General features: G+C 42.8%; 1 non-coding gene across 1 annotated transcript; it reads left to right on the forward strand.

The window, feature by feature from the left end:
- The first annotated feature begins 22,257 nt into the window (after positions 1 to 22,257).
- Positions 22,258 to 22,364, forward strand: LOC120254605. The gene has a single exon (XR_005534674.1). It is a non-coding gene; the product is annotated as a small nucleolar RNA R71 (small nucleolar RNA).
- The last annotated feature ends 325 nt before the right edge of the window (positions 22,365 to 22,689 follow it).

Below are 22,689 nucleotides of genomic sequence, written 5' to 3' on the forward strand. Positions count from 1 at the left end.
GTGAGGTTTGATGCCCGTTTCGGCTTAGTCAGTCTATTATTTGCTTTGTAGGGCATATGAAACTCATGAGAACAAGAAAGATATCATTTTAACAAAGAGGAGAAAGCGAGATCATACTACCCCCATACTACCGGTATGGGGGCACGTATCTTTGGCGTAGCGGATTGATTTGGGTGATTACGTCCGTTCCATACTACCCGATGTCTGAGGGAGCGTATGGAGGCCGTATGCACCCGTATGGAGCAGATCTGGGGTTCGAGGTGCTATCGACCCCATACGACCTCTGACCCGTATGCCTCGGGGAGTATATGTACTCACACAGGGCTGATTGGGGGACTTTTGGTTGGCCGACTTTTGGGAGATCATTTGGGAGATTTTAGGCGACCTTGGGGAGAAAGAAGGGCAAAGAAAGCTAGAAGATCATTCAAGCCCAAGGTCGAGGATCTCCAAGGCAAGAGGCAACATCATTCAAAAGGGGAGATCGATCACGACTTGAAGGAAGAGAACGCGGCTAGAGAGGCGTCATTCGGCATTCACTTTGGCCGAGGCGATGAAGCATATTCTCGCCTCATCCTTCACCATTTCATCTAGGAGTGTCACTCATGCTTTTTCTTGTGTGTTTTGCTTGATTATATTACTTGTTGTGGGATGATGACACACTAGACCCCCAAGGCCACGGTGTTGGTGAACCTTCTTCGGTTTTATCATGTATTTTGGATGATTACTTGTTAATTCTTTGCTTGGGTAATTTTTGAGATCTAATCCATTGTTTTTCATGCTAGAGTGCTACATTAAGGAGAAATCCGTAGCTCTTTTATGAATGATGCATGTAGATGAGACTTGCTCGCATGTATTGGGTCATGAATGGATTGAGAGGGAGTACTTGATCATCACGCCGAGGTGGTGTTTGGTAGCCCTCCATGTAGGTTTAATCCGAAGAAGAGTAGGTTTATTCCTAAGCGAGATTTCCTTGTACTTAATGCAATCGTAGGAATGTAGATTTGGAAAGAAATTCTATCTATGTTCGTATGGGATTAGGGTTCAATCGCCAGTGGGGTTGTTCTAATCTTGGAATCTCATGAGTCCAATTGCCCTTGCATCTTTAAATCATCATCCATGTTGCATGATAACCCCTCAGGGATCCACATCCATGAGCCTTTTGCACTTCATTGATTCTCTTGCTTGCTTGTTGACTTGTTCTCTCTAATTTGCTAGCAAATCTTGTGTTTAGTTTTATTTGTATTTAGTAGAAGTAAATCCATCACTTGAGATCTTGGGCTGAATAATAGCTCGAGAAGGAGTAATAGGAGATCTTGTGGAGCCCGATGACGTCTGATCTACGTGTCTTTGCACGAGTATGGCGATCCGTACACTTGCGGGGATCGCGATCAACTACTACGTATGCCACAAAATTAGGGGCTAGCTCAACAAGATTTAGGAGTTCTTAAGAGTTCATTGAAAGAAAGAACTTAGAATTCTAAGGCCAAGTACTCAAGCTTGTGTGTTAAAGCAATCAAGAGAGATAAAGTAGTCATGTTGGCACACAAAGCATCAACACAAGATTCAGTACACAAGAAAATACTAGAGGTGAAATAAGATTCAATAAAGCACACAAAGCATGTAACTCACATCAATCATTAAACCATGCTAGAAGAGTCTTACAAGAATGAATAAGCCATCATGGGTACACTAGCATGTAAATAATAATCCTAATACATACAATACACCCATCCTCCACCTAGTGTTGTACATTGTCCCCAATGTACACTAATCATGAAAAACATAATAATATGTGCAATGAAAATAATGGAGGAGGGTGGAACAAACTTCCCCAGTTAAATCTTGTGCACACGGCGAGAGGTGACCCGAATAAAAGGTGTTGCAAGCTTTTCATGTCGGGTCCGGCTTCCACGGGATGTGGAGAGGCTCACCAAGCTCCCTTAATGCCCTGCACGGCATAAAGGGGCATCATCATTCCAAACAAAAATTAAGATTGCAAAAATAAATGCTAGGGAGTAGTCAAAACACACAAATACTAGATGAAGAGTAGCAAAGTTCAACACAAGGTTGGTAGGGCATCCCCTCCCTAACTTATTAAAATCAAACAAACACACTTGCATCAAAAGTAAAGCAAAGAAATAAACTAAAGAAGTAAAGCAAATGTCCATGCTCAAATGTCCAACTAGTCATCACAAGATGTTGAAGATGTGGTTGTCTTGGTGTGCTTCGAAATTACTCAAAACCTCCAAAGTAAGTTGGTGAAAGGTAGGATCATCAATTGAGAATAGATTCACCAAAAACCATGTGAAAGTAATTCCTTGAATTGTTCATGCATCCCAAATATTTCCAGAATACCCCATTATATGTGATGAAGTGTGCCACATGGTTTGGTCTTCGAAACTTCACACTTCGCCTTATGATAAGCATGCTTAAAGTGTGGTTCTTCGGGGTTGGAATTGTGTTTCTTGGACGTTTGGAGGCAAATTTCTTGACTTGTGGCATTCCTACATCAATAAAAATTCAAATAAGAATGAAAGGAATCCAAGAGAATGCATAATGTGGCATGAAAATGGCTAAAACATGAAGAAAATGGAGTGAATAGGATCCATGCGGGCATATGGAGCCTGTATGGATACCATTCAATTTTAAAGAGTTTCCCCACATCATGAATTTGGAAAAAAATTTACATAAATTCGAAATGTTTCAAAGACTTGATGATCATACCACAAAATATAAGATAAAAGCTTGAAATAATCCACATAAATACTCAAGAAAGCAAGAAGAAAAGAAAAGAAAAAATTTCATCAATAGCAAGTTTCATACCAACATGATTTGAAAACACATGAGTGGAGCTAGAAGACAATCACTAGATCAACTTCCCAAGGAGATGTGGAGATGATTTAGAACATTCCTTGGTGAGATCCAGCCATGGATAGATGGATCATGGAAGCTAGGGTTCGGTTGGAGAAGAAGGAGAATGAAGTGAGAGACAAGATGGCAATGTTCATATGAAGAATAAGAGTCTTCATGGCCTCTATGGGGTGCTCATAGAGCCCACGAGGAGTAGTGTAAAAGTTTTGAATTTTCTTGATGGTCTCTATGCGCTCCTCATAGAGCCCGTGAAGCCTAGTTAAAAAGTTCTGGATGGTCTTTGATGGTCTCTATGAGCTACTCATAGAGCCCGTGAAGCCTAGTCAAAAGTTTCTGGAATTTTCTCGCAGCCTCTATGAGCTCCTCATAGAGCCCGTGAGGCTCTAAAAACTTGGTTTAAAGTTTTGGTTGCTTCTCCAAACACATGGCCATGGTTACAAAATGATCTAAAATCATCTCCAACATGAAATAATGGTTCAAAGTTTCAATCTAACACATCAAATTATAGCCCACACAAGTACAATTTCACAATAAAATCAAGTAAACAACCATATGGACAATGATCATGATAAATAAAATAATGAGAGCAAGGACTTATTCACATTAGCAACTCTAAGAAAATACAAAAAAAATGACAAGAACATGAACACAAAGAACACACAAACATGAAAATAAACCACCAAATGCTTGGGTTGTCTCCCAAGAAGCGCTTGTTTAACGTCACGAGCCTGACATACCTTTTCACGTACCTTGCGGAGGTTCGAATAATTTGAAATTTCCCCCGGTCATCTTTTAATTGTTGGTGCTTCTTCCCGGTAAATTCAAAGACATCAATGAATGAATTTCACACTTTTCATGAACAAAGGGAGGTGAAGATTGTATCTTCTTTTCTTGAGGTGTTTGATGAGAATGAGTACTACCTTTCTTCTTCTTTCACTGAACCTCCCTCCAAATCTTTTTCAACATTGAATCTTTCTTTTCTTTTTCTTTGGCATTGGTGCACATAACCTTCTCCATTGGCCACTTCAAATTAGAACTTGGAAGAGGAGAGTGAGGTTCTTCTTGATCTTCATTTTCTAGCTCTCCCAAGTACTCATCCAATGGGTTTAATGATAGTACTTCCTGCACACAATCAGAAATTAAAAGTGCAGTTTCATCAACAAAATAAAGCATGTCATCATGGTCTAAAGAATGTTTCATGGCCGCCGGTAGAGTGTACACTGCTTCTTCCTCAGCAACTCTTAATGTTAATTTTCCTCCTTTAAGGTCAATTAGGGCACCAGAGGTAGTAAGGAATGGCCGACAAAGAATTAACGGTGTCTCCACATCTTCATCAATATCCATGATGACAAAATCCACAGGGAACACAAATTTGTCCACCCGGACAATCACATCTTCTACAATCCCATGAGGCTTCCTTGTTGATCGATCAGCCAATTGTAAAATCATTCTCATGGGTCTAAGTTCCTCAAGACCAAGCTTCACATACATGTTGTAGGGCATAACATTAATGCTTGCCACCGAGTCCGTTAGGGCATTTTCTTGAACCCCACCCTTAAGTACACATAGGATTATGAAGCTTCCCGGATCTTTTAATTTTTGTGGGAGCTTCTTCTCCAAAATGGCCGAGCAATTTCCCGTGAGTGCAACTATGCCCTCTTCTTCCAATTTTCTCTTGTTTGTTAACAATTCCTTCAAAAACTTGGCATATGACAAGATCCCCTTACGTATATCCCGCAAGTGCACGGGTTTGTCGAAGTAATAATCCCAGATGAGCGGGTATCGAATCCATAGGGAGTAGGGAATAAAAACACTTAATCCGCTTCTTAGCTATGTGAAAAATCAGTAGTGATAAGTGTGACAATGATTCAATTCTCAAAAGGAAAAACAACAAGTAAGAGAGTACGAGTAAAGGAGGAAATAAGGCAATCGATAAAGATGGGGTACTCGGATAATGCTCCTCCTAGGACAATTGTTTCAAGTGCAAGAATCATCTATTATGCTTCCTAATCAATGCAATGGTGAGTCATGGAAATCCTTAAATACATAGTCCTAAATCTAAGGTCAACTATGCCTAACTCTATACATGTGTTGGAGGAGAGATTAGATAACCTCTCAACCTTGTACTGGAATAGAGTTGCAATGAGCTCTAGGGATTCCAAGTGATAAATCTTTTCTTAATTATAGACCTAACCCTTTGGTCCAGGTGGAAGGTCCCTAACCACAATTAAACCCTAGATAATAAGATCACCTCAACGCTTCACTCCGTTGCATGCGCAACTAAGCCCCAGCGGAGGGTCATAACTTAGACCATTCACTCTATTATGGCCGCAAAGAACTCGAGGAACGGAGGTAGAATCTATCACGCCGGAGAGGAAAGAGAACGCTCCTGTATCTCTCGACTCACCTTCTCAACCCTCTCCAACCTAGCTTTGTCTAACCGTCATGGTGTGTCACTTACTCACAAGGTTACCAACAAGAACTCTCAGCCCTAGTGTCACTCTAGGGGAAATGTTCATACAATCAAGCATTCAAGGTTGGAACTCACAACAAACATCAATTAATTAAAAGCATAATAAAGAGATTCAATGAAACAAATACATCCTAGGGTTCACAAATACCCAAGTACCCACTAGGGGTTTAGCTCTCCATAGAGCTAAGTACAATCAAAGAAATAGAATGTAAAAAGTAATGAATCCATAGAGAAACCACCTCGATAGTCGTGTCGATGGTCTTGTGGAAAGTCCCCTACTCGTCGTCCAAGGATTCCCTTGTCTGGTATAGGATACACCTCGACAGAAGCTCCCCTACCAACCTTCTTCCTAAGGAATGACGATGTCAGAGCCGTAGAACCTCTCCAAAACCTAAGCCAATACCTCTCAAAACCCTAGCTGAAATCCTCTCTCAAGTTGGGGAAAAGATTGAGAAAAGAATATTGAAATCGGGGTTGAAATCGACTTTAAATAGGGCTGGAATCTGGCATCCACACGGTCCTGTGGATTTTTCACACACCCATGTGGAATTTCCACACGGGCATGGGTAATTTCCACACACCCGCGTGGATTCTCTGGAATTGTGATTTTTGGCCGGCTGTGAACAGTGTTGCTTCAGTACTTTTGCTACAGTGCTTTGCTACAGTGCCTAGCCTAAAATGGTTGTGCTAACTCAAATACGTTCACGTCTCACAGCCGAACGGGCACACGTTCATGTCGTGGATCGTTTTGCTTCTTTAATGACGGACAAGTTGGTGGAGATCTTGTTCTATGTGCATAAGTGCAAATGCTTGAGTGTGACTGCCCTTGTGCCCCTCTAAATGGTTGTGCTAACTCAAATACGAGGAGGTTGGCACATATTCTAGCATCTCACACCCGACCTATGTCCTCGCGTTTTAACCTTAGCAAGATTTCCTCCAAAATCGGTGTATTATGATCCACATTGGTTTCTTTCCTTCATACTCGGCGTCACAACCCTACCTACACGAAAGTAACATAAAATCACACATATTAGTGTAAAAACCCGATAAAAGTAATGCTCAACATAAAGAAAGAATGCTTCTAACTAGTTCCCCTTGCGTATATCGCGCAAGTGCATGGGTTTGTCGAAGTAATAATCCCGGGTGAGCGGGTATCGAATCCACAGGGAGTAGGGAGTAAAGACACTTAATTCGATTCTTAGCTATGTGGAATATCAACAATGATAAGTGTGACAATGATTCAATTCTCAACAATTAAAAGCAACAAGTAAGAGAGCAAAAGTAAGAAGGAGGTAAGGCAATCGATAAAGATGGAGTACTCGGATAATGCTTCACCTAGGATAATCGCTTCAAGTGCAAGAACTCTCTATTATGCTTCCTAATCAATACAATGATGAGTCGTGGAAATCCTTACATACATAGTCCCAAATCTAAGGTCAACTATGCCTAACTTTATTCGTGTCCTGGAGGAGAGATTAAATAACCTCTCAACCTCGCACTCGAATAAAGTTGCAATGAGCTCTAGGGATTCCAGGTGATAAATCTCTTCCTAATTATAGACCTAACACTTTGGTCTAGGCGGAAGGTCCCTAACCACAATTAAGCCCTAGATACTAAGATCCCCTCAATGCTTCACGCCGTTGCACGCCCAACTAAGCCCCAGTGCAGATTCATCCCTTAGACCATTCACTCTAATATGGCCGCAAAGAACTCGAGGAATGGAGGTAGAATCTATCACGTCGGAGGGGAAAGTAGACGCTCCTGTACCTCTCGACTCACCCTCTCAACCCTCTCCAACCTAGCTTTGTCTAACGCTCGTGGTGTGTCACTCACTCACAAAGTTACCAACAAGAACTCTCAACCCTAGTGTCACTCTAGGGGAAATGTTGATACAATCAAGCATTCAAGGTTGGAACTCACAATAAATATCAATTTATTAAAAGCATAATAAAGAAGTTCAAAGAAACGAATACATCCTGGGGTTCACAATCACCCAAGTACCCACTAGGGGTTTATCTCTCCATGGAGCTAAGTACAATCAAAGGAATCCAATGTAAAAGCAATGAATCCATAAAGAAACCCTTTCAATGGTCATGTCGATGGTCTTGTGGAGAGTCCTCTACTCGTCGCAAGGGATACTTTGTCCGGCCTAGGATACACCTCGCCGGATCGATGCCGACGAAAGCTCTCCCAATAACCTTCTTCCAAATGACGCGCAATATCAGAGCCGTAGAACCTCTCCAAAACCCTAGCCAATACCCCTCAAAATCCTAGCCGAAGCTCCCTCTCAAGTTGGGGAAAAGATGGAGAAAAGAATACCAAAATCGGAGCTGAATCAGGGTTAAATAGGGCAGGAATCGGGCGACTCCACGGGCGTGGATAATTTCCACACGGCCGTGGATAATTTCCACACGCCCGTGTGGATTCTCTGTTTCTCTGATTTCTCGGCCGGCTGTGAACAATGCTGCTACAGTGCATGCTACAGTGCTCTGCTACAATCTTGGACATGAATAACTTCCCAATTCCATATTTTCATCGGGGTAACGCAAACGGGCACATGTTTACATCATGAATCACTTGCTTCTTCAATGATATACATGTTGGTTGAGCTCTCGTTCTTATGTGCATAAATCGGAATGCTCGAGTGTGACTGCCTTTGTGCCCCTGCAAATGGATGTGCTCACTCAAATGCGAGGAGGTTGGCACACACTCTAGCATCTCACACCTGACCTATGTCTTCGCGTTTGAACCTTAGCAAGATTTCCTCCAAAATAGGTGCATTATGATCCACATTGGCCTATTTCCTTCATACTCGGCCTCACAACCCTACCTGCATAAAAGTAACATAAAAACACACATATTAGTGTAAAAACCTGAGAAAGGTAATGCTCAACATAAGGATTGAACACTTCGCATTCATATCGCACAAGCACTTATCAGCTTCACATTCACATCACACAAGCACTTATCAAACTTCCCCACACTTAAGTTTTTGCTTGTCCTCAAGCAAACATTAAAACATTCTGTGCATCAATGAAGAAAATATTGAAAGTGCTTGGCCTTAGGTTCACCGAGGCATACAATGAAAGTATTCTACAAGTAAGGAAAATTTCAACACTAAATACGAAAAATCAATGCTCTAGCTAAAAACTTGAATAAAAAAGGACAACAAACCCGAATTTCGTGTATGTGTGTGAACTCACTCAAAACAACCTATAGTATACTCCTCAAAGTTCTAAGTACAAAGGACTTATTTATCTACAAAAGTGACAAAAATTTTAAAAGATGGTAGTAGCTTCACACATCCTCTAAGGTAGCCCTTTCCAAAACGGCCGCTAAGGTGGCTTTCACACTTTCGAGGTGGTAGCTCTTTCTACCCGAGTGGCAGCTTTCACTCATCCTATGAGATAGCTCTTTCTCTCATTAGGGCATAACTAGTATCCGACTTGTGAGAGTAGCTTCATACTTCATAGGTGGTAGCTCTTTCCACCCAACAAATACAAATAAACACTAAAACTATTTTGTTCCTTCTTTTCATTTTCATTTTCATTTTTTTTTTAATTTATCAAAAGAAGTAAACCTAACTAGTCCCTTTAACATCGAACATGAGTTTCCAATAGAGTTCAGAGAGTGAGTAGTGCACTAAGTGTAAATCGGGCAAATATTCCTAAAAATTCAAGCAAGAACTAGAGCATGAAAACATTCAATGTTAACAATTCTCCTAGACTTAAGAATACAATCATTGCAATTAAGGTGAACCGCCATTGGCTATGTGAGCATATATCAATCAAGAACAATTAGAAAAGATGTGCGCATTATGAAACTCCCCCCCACACTTATGTTGCACATTGTCCTCAATGTACACATGCAAGCTCACTCAAAATATATCATTCAAAAATAGATGTGGGAGAAGCAATCAAAACAATACTCCCCTGACTCCTAGTGTTGCGTTTGATGAAGCTAATTCATTGGGAGTAGTGTTCCAATGGGTTGTGAAGCTCACATGGCCAAGTGCCGAAGCCCCTTGGTCATACCCATGACTAAGTCTCAATTCCCAAGATGACAAGACCATCTGCATGCATACACGAGGGGGTTCAGTGAAGCTCAAGAAAAACAAAAATAACTCGAGTGTATAAAAGATGAAGCAATGAAGACAACTCGGTAAATGCAACATAACATAAACTCAGAAGGAACAATCCTTTATGAGTGAACAAGTCTAAAAACAAGAAAATAGAATAAAGTAAAATGCATGAAAATAAAAGAAAAGTTAAGTGTTGGAGTCGCTATCGGGCTCCTGTGCTGCAGCTGCTGCTGAAGTGGAAGCACATGGTGGGTCCACCGGTGCTGGAGTCGAGGATGGAGGTGCTGGAGGAACTAACGGGGCCTGAAGGGTCCTCGGCTGCAGGACAAATGATGAGGCAACGTCTCGCTCTAGGATCTGCTGTAATATGTCGAAACGTGCCATGAACTCTGTATACTGAGTGGCCTGCGTAGCCCGAATCTCGGCAATCTCTGCTCGAGCCTCTGCCACCTCTATCCGTATCACTCCCAAGGCGCTCTCGAGCCTCTCAAAATGATCATGAGCTCGAGATGGTGGAAATATACGCACGGGGGATGGTTCCTCTGCCACTGGAGGTGTCTCGGTCTCCATCGGTGCTGGTTAGGGCTCGGGAGCGGACTGAGATGCCCCAGCTTCATCTTCAAATGGTATGTTCAGCACATAAACACCATTTGAATATTTTTGGATCAACCCCATGAGCCTTATTATCTCTAACCCAAGTGGTGCTGGTATTATCGCTTTCTCGGTTCCGCTGATTTTGTCTCACAAACCCATCCCCACAATGAGTCTGGTAATATATGGACCCAAGAAGATGACACCCACTCGAGGATATTGTCTTTGATGCTTCAAATACTCCGCTAAAATGTGTCCCAGATGGACCAGTTCATTCCAAACCATGGAGTACAAGTACAGAAGCTCATGCTTGTTGATGACTCTCGTGCTATCACCACGACCATTTACTGACCTGCTTATGATGGCGTGAAGATATCTGTAATTGGGTCGAGATAAACATGAGGCCTTAGACACTCCTGGTTCATAACACCCCTTTCCATATAATAATGAATACGCCTCAATGGGAGATAAAAACGTCATGTCAATTGGGAGATTCTCATACTCCTCAGTTTCAGTATACTCTTCATCATATAGACCAAGTCTGGTGGAAAACTGTGTGACACTTATACTATGATGCTACCAAAAAGCTCTGAATTGAATCGAGTTGACACTATCAAAATAAGCATAAGGGCGGTCGAACTCAAACGTAGCAAGTACCTCCAAAGTGAGTGTGCGAATAGCAGGGTCATGAATGTTCAGTAACTTGTGCCAATTACCGACCAATAATACTTTCTCGACCTCGTCAGCCATATCATCCGCTACTTGCACCTTCCTAAGTAACCAAACATCCAGAATTCGCATTTGACCAAACTTAAGCTTCTCTAACAGCTCAAACTGAGCTTGATGCGCAGGGAGTGTGAATTCCATAACTTCCGGCTCAGGGGCAGGCTTTCGAGGCCGCTTAGCAACTGCTTTCTTTGATTTGGTAGCCATACCTGCATGTATTAGAAAAGGAAAATCAATCAGTTCCATTCAGGCTGCAGAAAAATAAGAACACACGGCCGTGCAGAAATTCCGCACGCCCGTGCGCTTCCACGGGGCGTGGAAACCGCACGGCCCTTGTAGCCAATCTCCATGCCACCTCTCTATCTCACTTCAATATCATCTTAAAAACAAATCATAACCAGTTTAGCAAGAAAACAATGTGTATTGACCATTTCAATCGCAGGTAATCAGTTAGATTCAAACAAAATCGAAGAAGAGAGGAAATCAAGGCTTACCGATGAGTTGCACTTAAACACCCTTACAATCCACACAATGCTCAATCAATCAACTCGAAGACGATAGTAGAAGGGGACAAGAATGTCAGAAAAATGCTCTTTGGGTGGCTTAGGTTTATTTGAGGGGAAGGGTGTGACTCTTGTATTGGGAGAGCGGATGCTCCTTTAAATCCTGGAGATCCACACGGGTGTGGGGGAGTCGTCCACGCCCGTGCACCCTCAAACGAAGGGTTCACAAGGGTGGACGCACGCCCTGTGGCCTTGCTTGATATTCGAGAAAAATGTATACACGCCCGTGCAGAAATTCCGCATGGGCATGGACTTACACATGCCCAACTCATAGGGGTAGCCGCATGCCCCTGTGTTTTCTTGGGATAGAGGGAACACCCTGCAGAGTTTCGCACGGGCATGCGGAAATTACCCACGCCCGTGTGTGTTTCACAAGGTCGCCCACAGGGGCGATTCCACGACCTTGTGTGCTCTTGGGAAAATCTACCCAACTCTGCAGGAATTCACACGCCCGTGCGCAAATCACCCACGGGCGTGCGACTGTCGCATGGTCGTCCACAGGGGCAGCCGCACGCCCCTGTGACTTCTTTGGATGAGCTCGCAGTATACACCCACGGGTGTTCGAAAATTCCACACGCCCGTGTGTTTTCTCTGGGTTACTTAGAAAAACCTGCAGGCTCTGCAGAAATATTCTGAACATGTTTACACACTCAGAGCCTGCTCTATTATGCAAAATCTACCAGATAAAAACACGAAATAGAACTCAAACGACCAAACTTCACCAATTCTTCACCAAACATACGATGAATAATAAAAACCCACAATAAAATCGCAGCACAAGTACTTAAAAATAGAGACACCAACACTTAACAATTTATTCATTCAAACAAACTAAACTAACAAGATAGGAAAACAGTAAACACTTGGGTTGCCTCCCAAGAAGCGCTTGTTTAACGTCACTAAGCTTGACGTACCTTACCTTACCTCATGAGGGTTCATGGAGGAAAAATACTTCTATATTGTCACTGCAAATTTCTCCGCCATGGTATGGTTTCAGCCTATGTCCATTCACCTTGAATGTGCCCTTCTCTAGATGACTAATCTCAATGGCTCAATGAGGTGAAAGTTGGGTTGCGGTATATGGACCAGACCATCTTGATTTAAGTTTCCCCAGGAATAAACGTAGACGGGAGTTGAATAGTAGCACCTGATCGCCGACTTTGAAGTCTTTCGGGATTTTAATATGCTTGTCATGCCACTTCCGAAATCTTTCCTTATATATCCTTGCATTCTCATATGCCTTCATCCTCCATTCATCTAGCTCATTGAGATGTAATATTCGTTGCTCTCCAGATTTGCGCAAGTCGGAATTCATCACTTTAATTGCCCAGTACGCTTTGTGCTCTAACTCCACCGGTAAATGGCAAGATTTTCCATACACTAGATTATAGGGAGTGGTCCCTATTGGTGTTTTGTATGCTGTTCTATGAGCCCAAACCGTGTCGTCCAACATTTCAGACCAATCTCGTTTACCTTGTTCCACTGTTGTAGGTAAGATTCTCTTGAGCTCTCTGTTTGTAACCTCCACTTGCCCACTCGTTTGCGGATGGTAAGGTGTCGCAAGACGATGATGAACCCCATAACGCTTTAACACTTTCGCCAATTGTGTGTTACAAAAATGTGTTCCCCTATCACTGATGATAATTCTTGGAGTTCCGTATTGAGCAAATAACTTCTTAAGAAATTTCACCACAGTTCTTGCATCATTAGTTGGAAGAGCCTGGGCTTCCACCCACTTGGAAACATAGTCAACTGCTACCAAAATGTATTGATTGCCATTGGACTTTGGAAATGGTCCCATGAAATCAATTCCCCATACATCAAACACCTCGCAAAATTGCATAGGATTTTGAGGCATCTCATCGCTTCGTGATAAGTTTCCAGCCCTTTGACAACTATCACATCATAAAATGAATTGATGAACATCTTGGAATAAAGTCAGCCAGTAGAACCCAGTAGCTAGAACATTCTCTGCAGTTCGACTTGACACATAGTGCTCCCCACTGGGCCTGAGTGACAATGTGCAATGATGTTCCACCCTTCCTCCCTAGAAACACACCTTCGCACGATCTAATCTGCACAAATATAGAACAGGTACGGATCTTCCCAGAAAAAATTCTTAAGGTCACTGAAAAATTTCTTCTTCTGTTGAAAGCTTAAGCCCTGCTTCAATACCTTTCCTGACAGATAGTTTGCAAAATCTGCAAACTATGGGGTATCTTCTGATTCTGATTCCTGTACCGCATACAGGTGTTCTTCAGGGAAGAAATCATTAACTTCCTTGCTTGCCGGTTCTTGCCCCTCATAACCCTCTAATCTCGACAAATGATCGGTAACCACATTCTCTGTCCCCTTTTTATCTTTGATTTCCATATCGAATTCTGGCAACAACAATATCCACCGAATCAATGTCAGCTTCGCATCTGCCTTGTTCATGAGATAACGGAGTGCAGAATGATCTGTGAATATGGTGACATTAGATAGGATGAGATATGGTCTGAATTTATCAAAAGCATACACTACTGCTAATAATTCCTTTTCAGTAGTGGTGTAATTCTCTTGTGCACTTGTGAGAGTCTTGCTAGCATAATAGATCGGTTGAAATTGCTTATTTGTTCTCTGACCCAAAACCGCTCCCACTGCATAATCACTAGCATCACACATTACTTCAAATGGCTCATCCCACTTCGGTGTTGTTAGGATTGGTGCTTGCACTAACTTTTCTTTCAATACATTGAATGCATTCAGACAGTCATTTCCAAAGTCAAAAGGGGTATCCTTCTCCAGAAGTTTGGTCAACGGTTGGGAGATTTTCGAGAAGTCCTTAATAAATCTTCTGTAAAAACCTACATGACCCAAGAAACTGCGGATCCCTTTTACATTCGTAGGTGGTGGAAGCTTGTCAATTATCTCAATCTTCGCCTTATCCACCACCATACCTGCCTGAGAAATTTTATTTCCAAGGATAATGCCTTCTTGTACCATAAAGTGACACATCTCCCAGTTAAGGACGAGATTCGTCTCTTCACATCTCACTAATACTCTTTCCAAATGGTTTAAGCAAGCATCAAAAGAGTCCCCGAACACTGAAAAATCATACATGAAAATTTCCATAATATCTTCGTGAAAGTCATCAAAAATTGCCGTCATGCAGCGCTGAAATGTTGCAGGGGCATTACACAACACGAAAGGCATTCTTCTATAAGCAAAGGTACCATAAGGGCAAGTAAATGTGGTTTTCTCCTGATCTTCTGGGGCTATCGGAATTTGAAAGTATCCTGATATGCCATCAAGGAAACAGTAGAAATGATGCCCCGCTAGTCGCTCCAACATTTGGTCAATGAATGGCAAAGGAAAGTGATCTTTCCGAGTGACGTCATTTAGTCTTCTATAATCAATGCAGACTCGCCAACCAGTAACTGTCCTCGTGGGGATTAACTCATTCTTTTCATTCCTCACTACTGTTATTCCTCCTTTTTTCGGAACAACTTGGGTCGTACTCACCTACTTGCTGTTGGATATGGGGTAGATGATTCCTGCATCCAAAACTTTTATTACCTCCGCCTTAACAACCTCCTTCATATTCGGGTTCAATCTTCACTGAGGTTGGATCACAGATTTATAGTCATCCTCCATTAGGATCTTATGAGTGTAGAATGATGGATTTATACCCTTAATGTTGGAGATCTTCCATGCGATGGCTGATTTCTGCTTTTTCAACATGCTAACAAGCTTATCCTTTTGCTCTACAGATAAGTTCGATGCCACGATTACAGGGAGTTTAGAGTCCTCCATTAGGAATGCATATTCCAAATGTGCTGGAAGAGTTTTAAGCTCAAGTTCCGGTGGTTCGACAATTGATGGCCGCAAGCTACCCTCCTTCAATTTATGAATCTCCTCGAAATCATTCGCCTCATGTTCACAGTTACTCTCTTCCTTTTCCACCTGGAAATCTATTTCTTTACAATCTGCAATGGATATCAACGTGTGCATTCCACATAATTCCAAATTTGAAATAGCAACTCCAACTAAAAAAAGTTCTTGCTTTTGATCTTGATAGGAAGAATCAAACCTAGCAAGGATTCTTTCTACACTCTCCTCTAACTGGTCACTCATTGACACTGAAGTGGATTCCTCAAACTGCTTTATCACATTATCTAATTCACAGCTTTGCCCTTGAATTCTGGCGATGTACTCTTCAACCGATTCTTCTAATGGCTGTTGAGTTGTACATTGTCCATGGTAAGAATAACACGATATGTCATTCCATGTAACTGTTTGAACTTTCTGCTATACGTGTTCAACCATTCTCATGATAGTATCAAATGATTCAAATATGTTAATCATTTTCTGCAACAAAAAGAAATAAGGAAAAGTTAGAGCAATGATAGAATAAGGAGATATGAAATAGAATGTGTCGTGAAATAGCTAAGAAAACAAAGTACAAAGTATCTCTAAATGCCTAGCTCCCCGGCAACGGCGCCAAAAACTTGACAAGTTCCCCTTGTGTATATCCCGCAAGTGCATGGGTTTGTCGAAGTAATAATCCCGGGTGAGCGGGTATCGAATCCACATGGAGTAGGGAGTAAAGACATTTAATTCGATTCTTAGCTATGTGGAATATCAACAATGATAAGTGTAACAATGATTCAATTCTCAACAATTAAAAGCAACAAGTAACAGAGCAAAAGTAAGGAGGAGGTAAGGCATACGATAAAGATGGGGTACTCGGATGATGCTTCAACTAGGATAATCGGTTCAAGTGCAAGAACTCTTTATTATGCATCCTAATCAATGCAATGGTGAGTCATGGAAATCCTTATATACATAGTCCCAAATCTAAGGTCAATTATGCCTAACTCTATTCATGTCCTCTCAACCTCGTACTCAAATAAAGTTGCAATGAGCTCTAGGGATTCCAAGTGATAAATCTCTTCCTAATTATAGACCTAGCCCTTTGGTCCAGGTGGAAGGTCCCTAACCACAATTAAGCCCTAGATACTAAGATACCCTCAACGCTTCACTCCATTGCACGCGCAACTAAGTTCCAGCGGAGATTCATCCCTTAAACCATTCACTCTATTATGGCCGCAAAGAACTCGAGGAATGGAGGTAGAATCTATCACGTCAGAGGAGAAAGGGGATGCTCCTGTACCTCTTCACTCACCCTCTCAACCCTCTCCAACCTAGCTTTGTCTAACGCTCGTGGTGTGTCACTCACTCACAAGGTTACCAACAAGAACTCTCAACCCTAGTGTCACTCTAGTGGAAATGTTCATACAATCAAGCATTCAAGGTTGGAACTCACAATAAATATCAATTTATTGAAAGCATAATAAAGAAGTTCAAAGAAACGAATACATCCTGTGGTTCACAATCACCCAAGTACCCACTAGGGGTTTATCTCTCCATAGAGCTAATTACAATCAAAGAAATAGAATGTAAAAGCAATGAAGCCATAAAGAAACCCCCTCGTTGGTCGTGTCGATGGTCTTGTGGAGAGTCCTCTACTCGTCACAAGGGATCCTTTGTCCGGCCTAAGATACATCTCGCCGGATCAATGCCGAAGAAAGCTCTCCCAATAACCTTCTTCCAAATGACGCGCGATGTCAGAGCCGTAGAACCTCTCCAAAACCCTAGCCAATACCCCTCAAAACCCTAGCCGAAGGCCTCTCTCAAGTTGGGGAAAAGATAGAGAAAAGAATACAACTAGAGCATGAAGATATTCAATGTTAAAAATTCTCCTAAACTCAAGAATACAATCATTGCAACTAAGGTGAACCGCCATTAGCTATGTGAGCATGTATATCAATCAAGAACAATAAAAAGGATGTGTGTACTATGAAACTCACCCCACATTTAAGTTGTACATTGTCCCCAATGTACACATGCAAGCTCACTCATAATGTATATCAATGAAGAATATATGTGGGAGAAGCAATCAAAACAATATTCCTCTGACTCATAGTGTCGCGTTTGATGGAGCTAAGTCCTTGGGAGTAATGCTCCGACGGGTTGTGAAGCTCACACAGTCAAGTGCCAAAGCACTTTAGCCGTGCCAATGACAAAGTTTAAATTCCCATGATGACAAGACCATCTGCACGCATACATGAGGGGGTTCAGTGAAGCTCAATAAAACAAAAAACAACTCGAGTATATATAAAAGCTTGACAATGAATACAACTCGAGATGCAAAATTAAAATAAACTCAGAAGGAAACTCCTTTCTGAGTGAACAAGCCTAAAATAAAATGCAAAATAAAGAAAATGCAGAAAAATAAAGTCAAATATCGGTGTCATGCACTATCGACTCCTCTGCTACTGCCGGTGGTGGGGAAACATAAGGTGGATCCACCGGTGCTGGTATAGGAGATGGGGGTTGCAGGAGATACCGAGGGGGGCTGAGGAGTCCTCGGTCGCAAGACAAATGAGGAGGCGACATCTCACTCTAAGATCTGCTGTAATAAGTCGAAATGTGCCATGAACTCTGTGTACTGAGTGACTTGCATGGCCCTGATCTCGGCAATCTCTGCTCGAGCCTCAGCCACCTCTGTCTGTAACACTCCCACCGCACTCTCGAGCCTCTCAAAGCATTCATAGGCTTGAGATGGTGAAAACATATGTACGGGGGGAGCGTCCTCTGCCGCTGATGGTGCCTCGGTCTCCATCGGTATTGACTGAGGCTAGGGAGCAGGCTGGGAAGCCACGGCATGATCACCCTCACCCTCAGCTATCTTTGGAGTTGGTAGCACCAACGCATAAACCCCTGTCCGAACTTTACGGACCATGCCCATCAATCTCAGTGTCTCTAAACACAGGGGGGTAGGTATACTTGTCTTCTCAGCCCCACGAATCGAATCTAAGAGACCCATGCCCAACACTAATCTCGTAATGTAGGGGCCCGAGAAGATAGCTCCCAGTCTAGCATAATGCCTCTGATGTCTGATGTACTCTGCCATGATGTGTCCTAAGTGAATCGGTACCCATTGCACCATCGAGTACAAGTATAGAAGCTCCTGCCGGCTTAGAATGCCAGTGCTATCACCACGGCCATTCACCGACCTACTCATGATGGCATGTAAATATCTGTATGCAGGTCGGGAAAGGCACGTAGCCTTGGACACCCCCGGCTCGTACTGACCCTAACCACATAGCACTCTGTAACCTCTCTGCGGGGTCAAGGCTCCAGGATAATCAGTCGGTAACTGAGAGTACTCCTCAGTGTCTGTGAATGCCTCCTCATACAAGCCAAGTAGAACTGAAAACTGAGTGATGCTCAAGCTATGGTGGTGTCCAAGTGCTCTAAACTAAATTGTGTCCAAACTATCAAAGCTAGCGTACGATCTATCAAACTCGAATGATGATAGCACCTCCAGTGCAAACTCTCAGATGGCTGGCTCTCTAATCGTTAATAACTGTCGCCAACCACCTGCTGAAACAAGATCCTAGACCTCATCAGCAAACTCATCTCCGTGCTTTAGATCTCTTAGTATACTTGTGTCCAAAAATTGAGTCTGTTCGAACCAGAGTCTCGACAAGCGCTCATAGCAAACCTGATGCTCTGGAATCGTGAAACTCATGCCCTCAGGCTCAGGGGATGACTTACGCGGCCTTTTATCAGCTTTCTTCTTCAACCGAGGTGCCATAATCTATAAAATTTGAAACGAAATCGATAAAACAAGTTGATAAACTAATGATACAGAAATCCACACGGTCGTCTGGAATTTCCGCACGCCCGTGTGGATCCACGGGGCGTGAAAAACGCATGGCCGCACCACAAGAATCCAAAAATACAACTTGAAAATACTTCTAACTTCATTCTAAACATAAATCACCTTTCTAATTGAAGAAACGAAGCATTATTAACCAGATTTATCTATGAAAATCATGAATTGATGAAGGAAATAATAAATAGGGCTTACTGACGAATTAAAAAGAAAGAACTATGAATCGGCTGAAAAACCTTGCAACAATCCTACCAAATTGGTGCTAGGAGGTCGGGGGTTGATGTGAAAGTGCTCCCAAACTAATGGAGGGTGTGAGGGAGAAGAGAAACGATTATTCTTTAAAAAGAACTCGAGCCTCTTGGCGTTCTATAAATCCACATGGTTGTGCGGAAATTACCCACGCCCGTGCGCCCCCACAGGAGAGCTTCATAGGGGCTGGTGCACGCCCCTAGGCGCTATCAGGAAAAACTCTCACTGACTCTGAACACTCTCGCACGGGCGTGTGGAAAATACCCACGGCCACCCACAGGGGCAGCCGCACGCCCCTGTGGCTTCTCTGAAAATTTGAGAAAAATCAGTAAGTGTTCCACACGCCCGTGCGGAAATTCCGCACGGCCGGGGGCATTCACAGGCCCAGCTCACAAGGGTGATCGCACGCCGTTGTGGCTTCTCAGGATGGAGAGAACTCCTCTGCAGAGTTTCGCACGGGCGTGTGGAAATTACCCACACTCTTGCAAGTTTCACAAGGTCACCCACAGGGGCGAGTTCACGCCCCTGTGCGCTCTCGGTATAATTTTTGACAAACTCTGTAGGAAATCACACGCCCGTGCAGAAATTACCCATGGATGTGCGATATTCGCACGGTTCGTTCACAGGGGCAGCCGCACGCCCCTGTGCCTTCTTTGGATGAGCTCGCAATACAAAAACACAGGAGTGTGGAAATTCCACACGCCCGTGCATTTTCACTGGATGCCTTAGAAAAACCTGCAGGCTCTGTAGAAAGTTCCTGAACATGTTTACACACTCAGATCCTGCCCTAGTATGCAAGTTTTACCAGCGAAAAACATGGAATAAAGCTCAAATGACATAACTTCACCAATTCCACATAAACACACACGATGAATACTCAAAGCCCACAAGAAAATCTCAGCACAAGCATCTAAAAATCAAGACACCAACACTTAACAAATTATTCATGCAAACAAACTAAACTAGAAGATAAGAACACAGTAAACACTTGGTTTACCTCCCAAGAAGTGCTTGTGTAACGTCACTAAGCTTGACGTACCTTGTCTTACCTCACGGGGGTTCATAGATGAAGGTTACCCTCTTACCCATGGTTTGAAAGCATGATGTGCAAAGTCTCTTGAGGATAGATAATGAATTATCGGGCTTCAGACCACCTAACGATGGTTCATCAAACTCCTTCAGTTTACGGGCATCTCCAATAGCCTTGGAGTGTTTCCGGTGGCATCTCCTAGAACTCTTCATTTTCCGGAGCACCTTCTTCAAGATCCCCGGGGTAGATGGTACTTCTTCCATCAAACTAGCATCATTACTTCTTCATAATCCTCCTCTTGGTCGAACAAACCCTCGTATGGGTCTGGATTGAACATTTCCTGCATGTATTCATCAACAATCTCATCTGTAGTGTCTAGAAAGTATAAAGTATCATCGAAATCAAGAGAATGCCGCATGGCTTCAGCAAGGCGGTATGTGAGCTTGTCATCTCCAACCCTCTAAGTTAGCTTTCTGCCATCCATGTCAATCAATGCCTTGGAATTCTGCCAGAATGGTCTCCCAAGTATCAAAGGTACATCCACATACTCATCGATGTCTAGCACTACAAAGTCAACCAAAAAAATGTACTTGTCCACCTTGACAAGCACGTCTTCAATGATGCCTCTCTGATGTCGCATTGTTCTGTCTGCTAGTTGCAAAGTCATCCGAGTAGGCCTAGGCTCTCCTAAGCCTAGCTTTTTAAAGAAGGTGTATGGCATAACGTTGATACTGGCTCCTGAGTCCGCAAATGCCATTTCCTCACCTAGATTGCCAATATTACATGGAATGATGAAGCTTCCCGGGTCTTTCTTCTTGTTCGACATGTTATTTTTCAATACCACAGAGCATGAAGCATCTAAAATAACTGAAGCACTTTCCTCCAACTTCCTCTTGTTAGTCAACAAGTCTTTCAAGAACTTCGCATAATTAGGCATTTGGGCCAATGCCTCAACAAAAGGAATATTAATGTGGAGTTGCTTGAACAAACTTAGGAACTTCTTGTACTGTTCATCCCCTTGGTAATTTTTCAATCTAGAGTGATAGAGGATTCTTGGCTTGAAAGGTGGAGGTGCCACCTCTTTCTCTTTGCTTGTTCCCTCTTCTACCTCTATAACTCGGGTGCGTGTTCTTTTGGCTTCTCACTCAGAAGCCTACCTTCAACCTCACAACCATTTCTCAAAGTGATCGCCTTCACGTGCTCTCTAGGGTTGGTCTCTGTATTGCTCGGCAAGCTTCCATGTGGCCTTTCAGAGAGAGACTTCGCAATTTGCCTCACTTGATTTTCAAGGTTATGCAAAGAGGCGGTGTGGTTGCGAAGTGTAGCCTCGACTGATTCAACCTTGTATTTGCAGATTACACAAATCTAGTCAAGTGCTTCTCTAAGTCATTCATTCGGGTTTCCAAACTTGAGACTCTGTTTTGCACCTGAGGGGCTTGTTATTGTTGTTGAAAACCTGATGGCCTGATAGCCTTTTGTGTACCCTGATTACTCCATGAGAAATTGGGATGATTCTTCCAACCAGGATTGTAGGTATTCCTATATGGGTTTCCTTGAGGTCTCATGCCATTACCTACAAAATCAACTTTCTCCACCGAAGAAACATCACCGATAGAGATCAGGCAATCGGAGGGAGCATGTCCTCCACCACACCCAGTGTAATTAGTCATTAGCCACCACTCTATTTGAAGTTAGAAGATCTAACTTCTTACTCAAATTTTCCACTTGAGCTGCCAATGTAGTTACCGCATCTTTTTCATGGAGACCGGCCACTTTTTTCTTCTCCCTAGCATTCCATTGGTAACTGTTTAACGCCATTTCTTCAATTAACTGAAGGGGCCTCATCGGGGTCTTGTTACCTAAGGTACCTCCTCGCCGCGATCCAAGAGTTGCCTTTATACTCGGGTTCAAACCATTATAAAAGTCTGAACAATCATCCACTCCGAGAATCCGTGTTGCGGGCACTTTCTCAGGAGCTTCTTGAACCTTTCCCATGTCTCGAATAGAGACTCCAATTCCAATTGAACAAAGGATGAGATCTCATTCCTAAGCTTTGCTATTTTTCCGAGAGGGAAATAACGGACCAGAAAAGCTTCTACCATCTCCTCTGACGTGGTAATTGACGCTCTAGGTAATGAGCATAGCCACTGCTTCGCTCTCCCCTTTAGGAAAAATGGGAAGGCTCGCAACTTGATTGCATCATCCGTCACCCAGTTTATCTTCAGTATATCATACACCTCAAGAAAGATCTCTATATGATTGTTTGGATCTTCATCGGCCAAACCATTGAATTGTGTGGATTGCTACAACATGTGGATGAATGCTGGCTTCAGTTTGATGTTCTGAACTGTAATCGGGGGACGCACAATAATCGACTAT

Source organism: Dioscorea cayenensis, unplaced genomic scaffold (genome assembly GCF_009730915.1).
Source record: "Dioscorea cayenensis subsp. rotundata cultivar TDr96_F1 unplaced genomic scaffold, TDr96_F1_v2_PseudoChromosome.rev07_lg8_w22 25.fasta BLBR01000532.1, whole genome shotgun sequence".
Taxonomy (NCBI): Eukaryota; Viridiplantae; Streptophyta; class Magnoliopsida; order Dioscoreales; family Dioscoreaceae; genus Dioscorea; species Dioscorea cayenensis.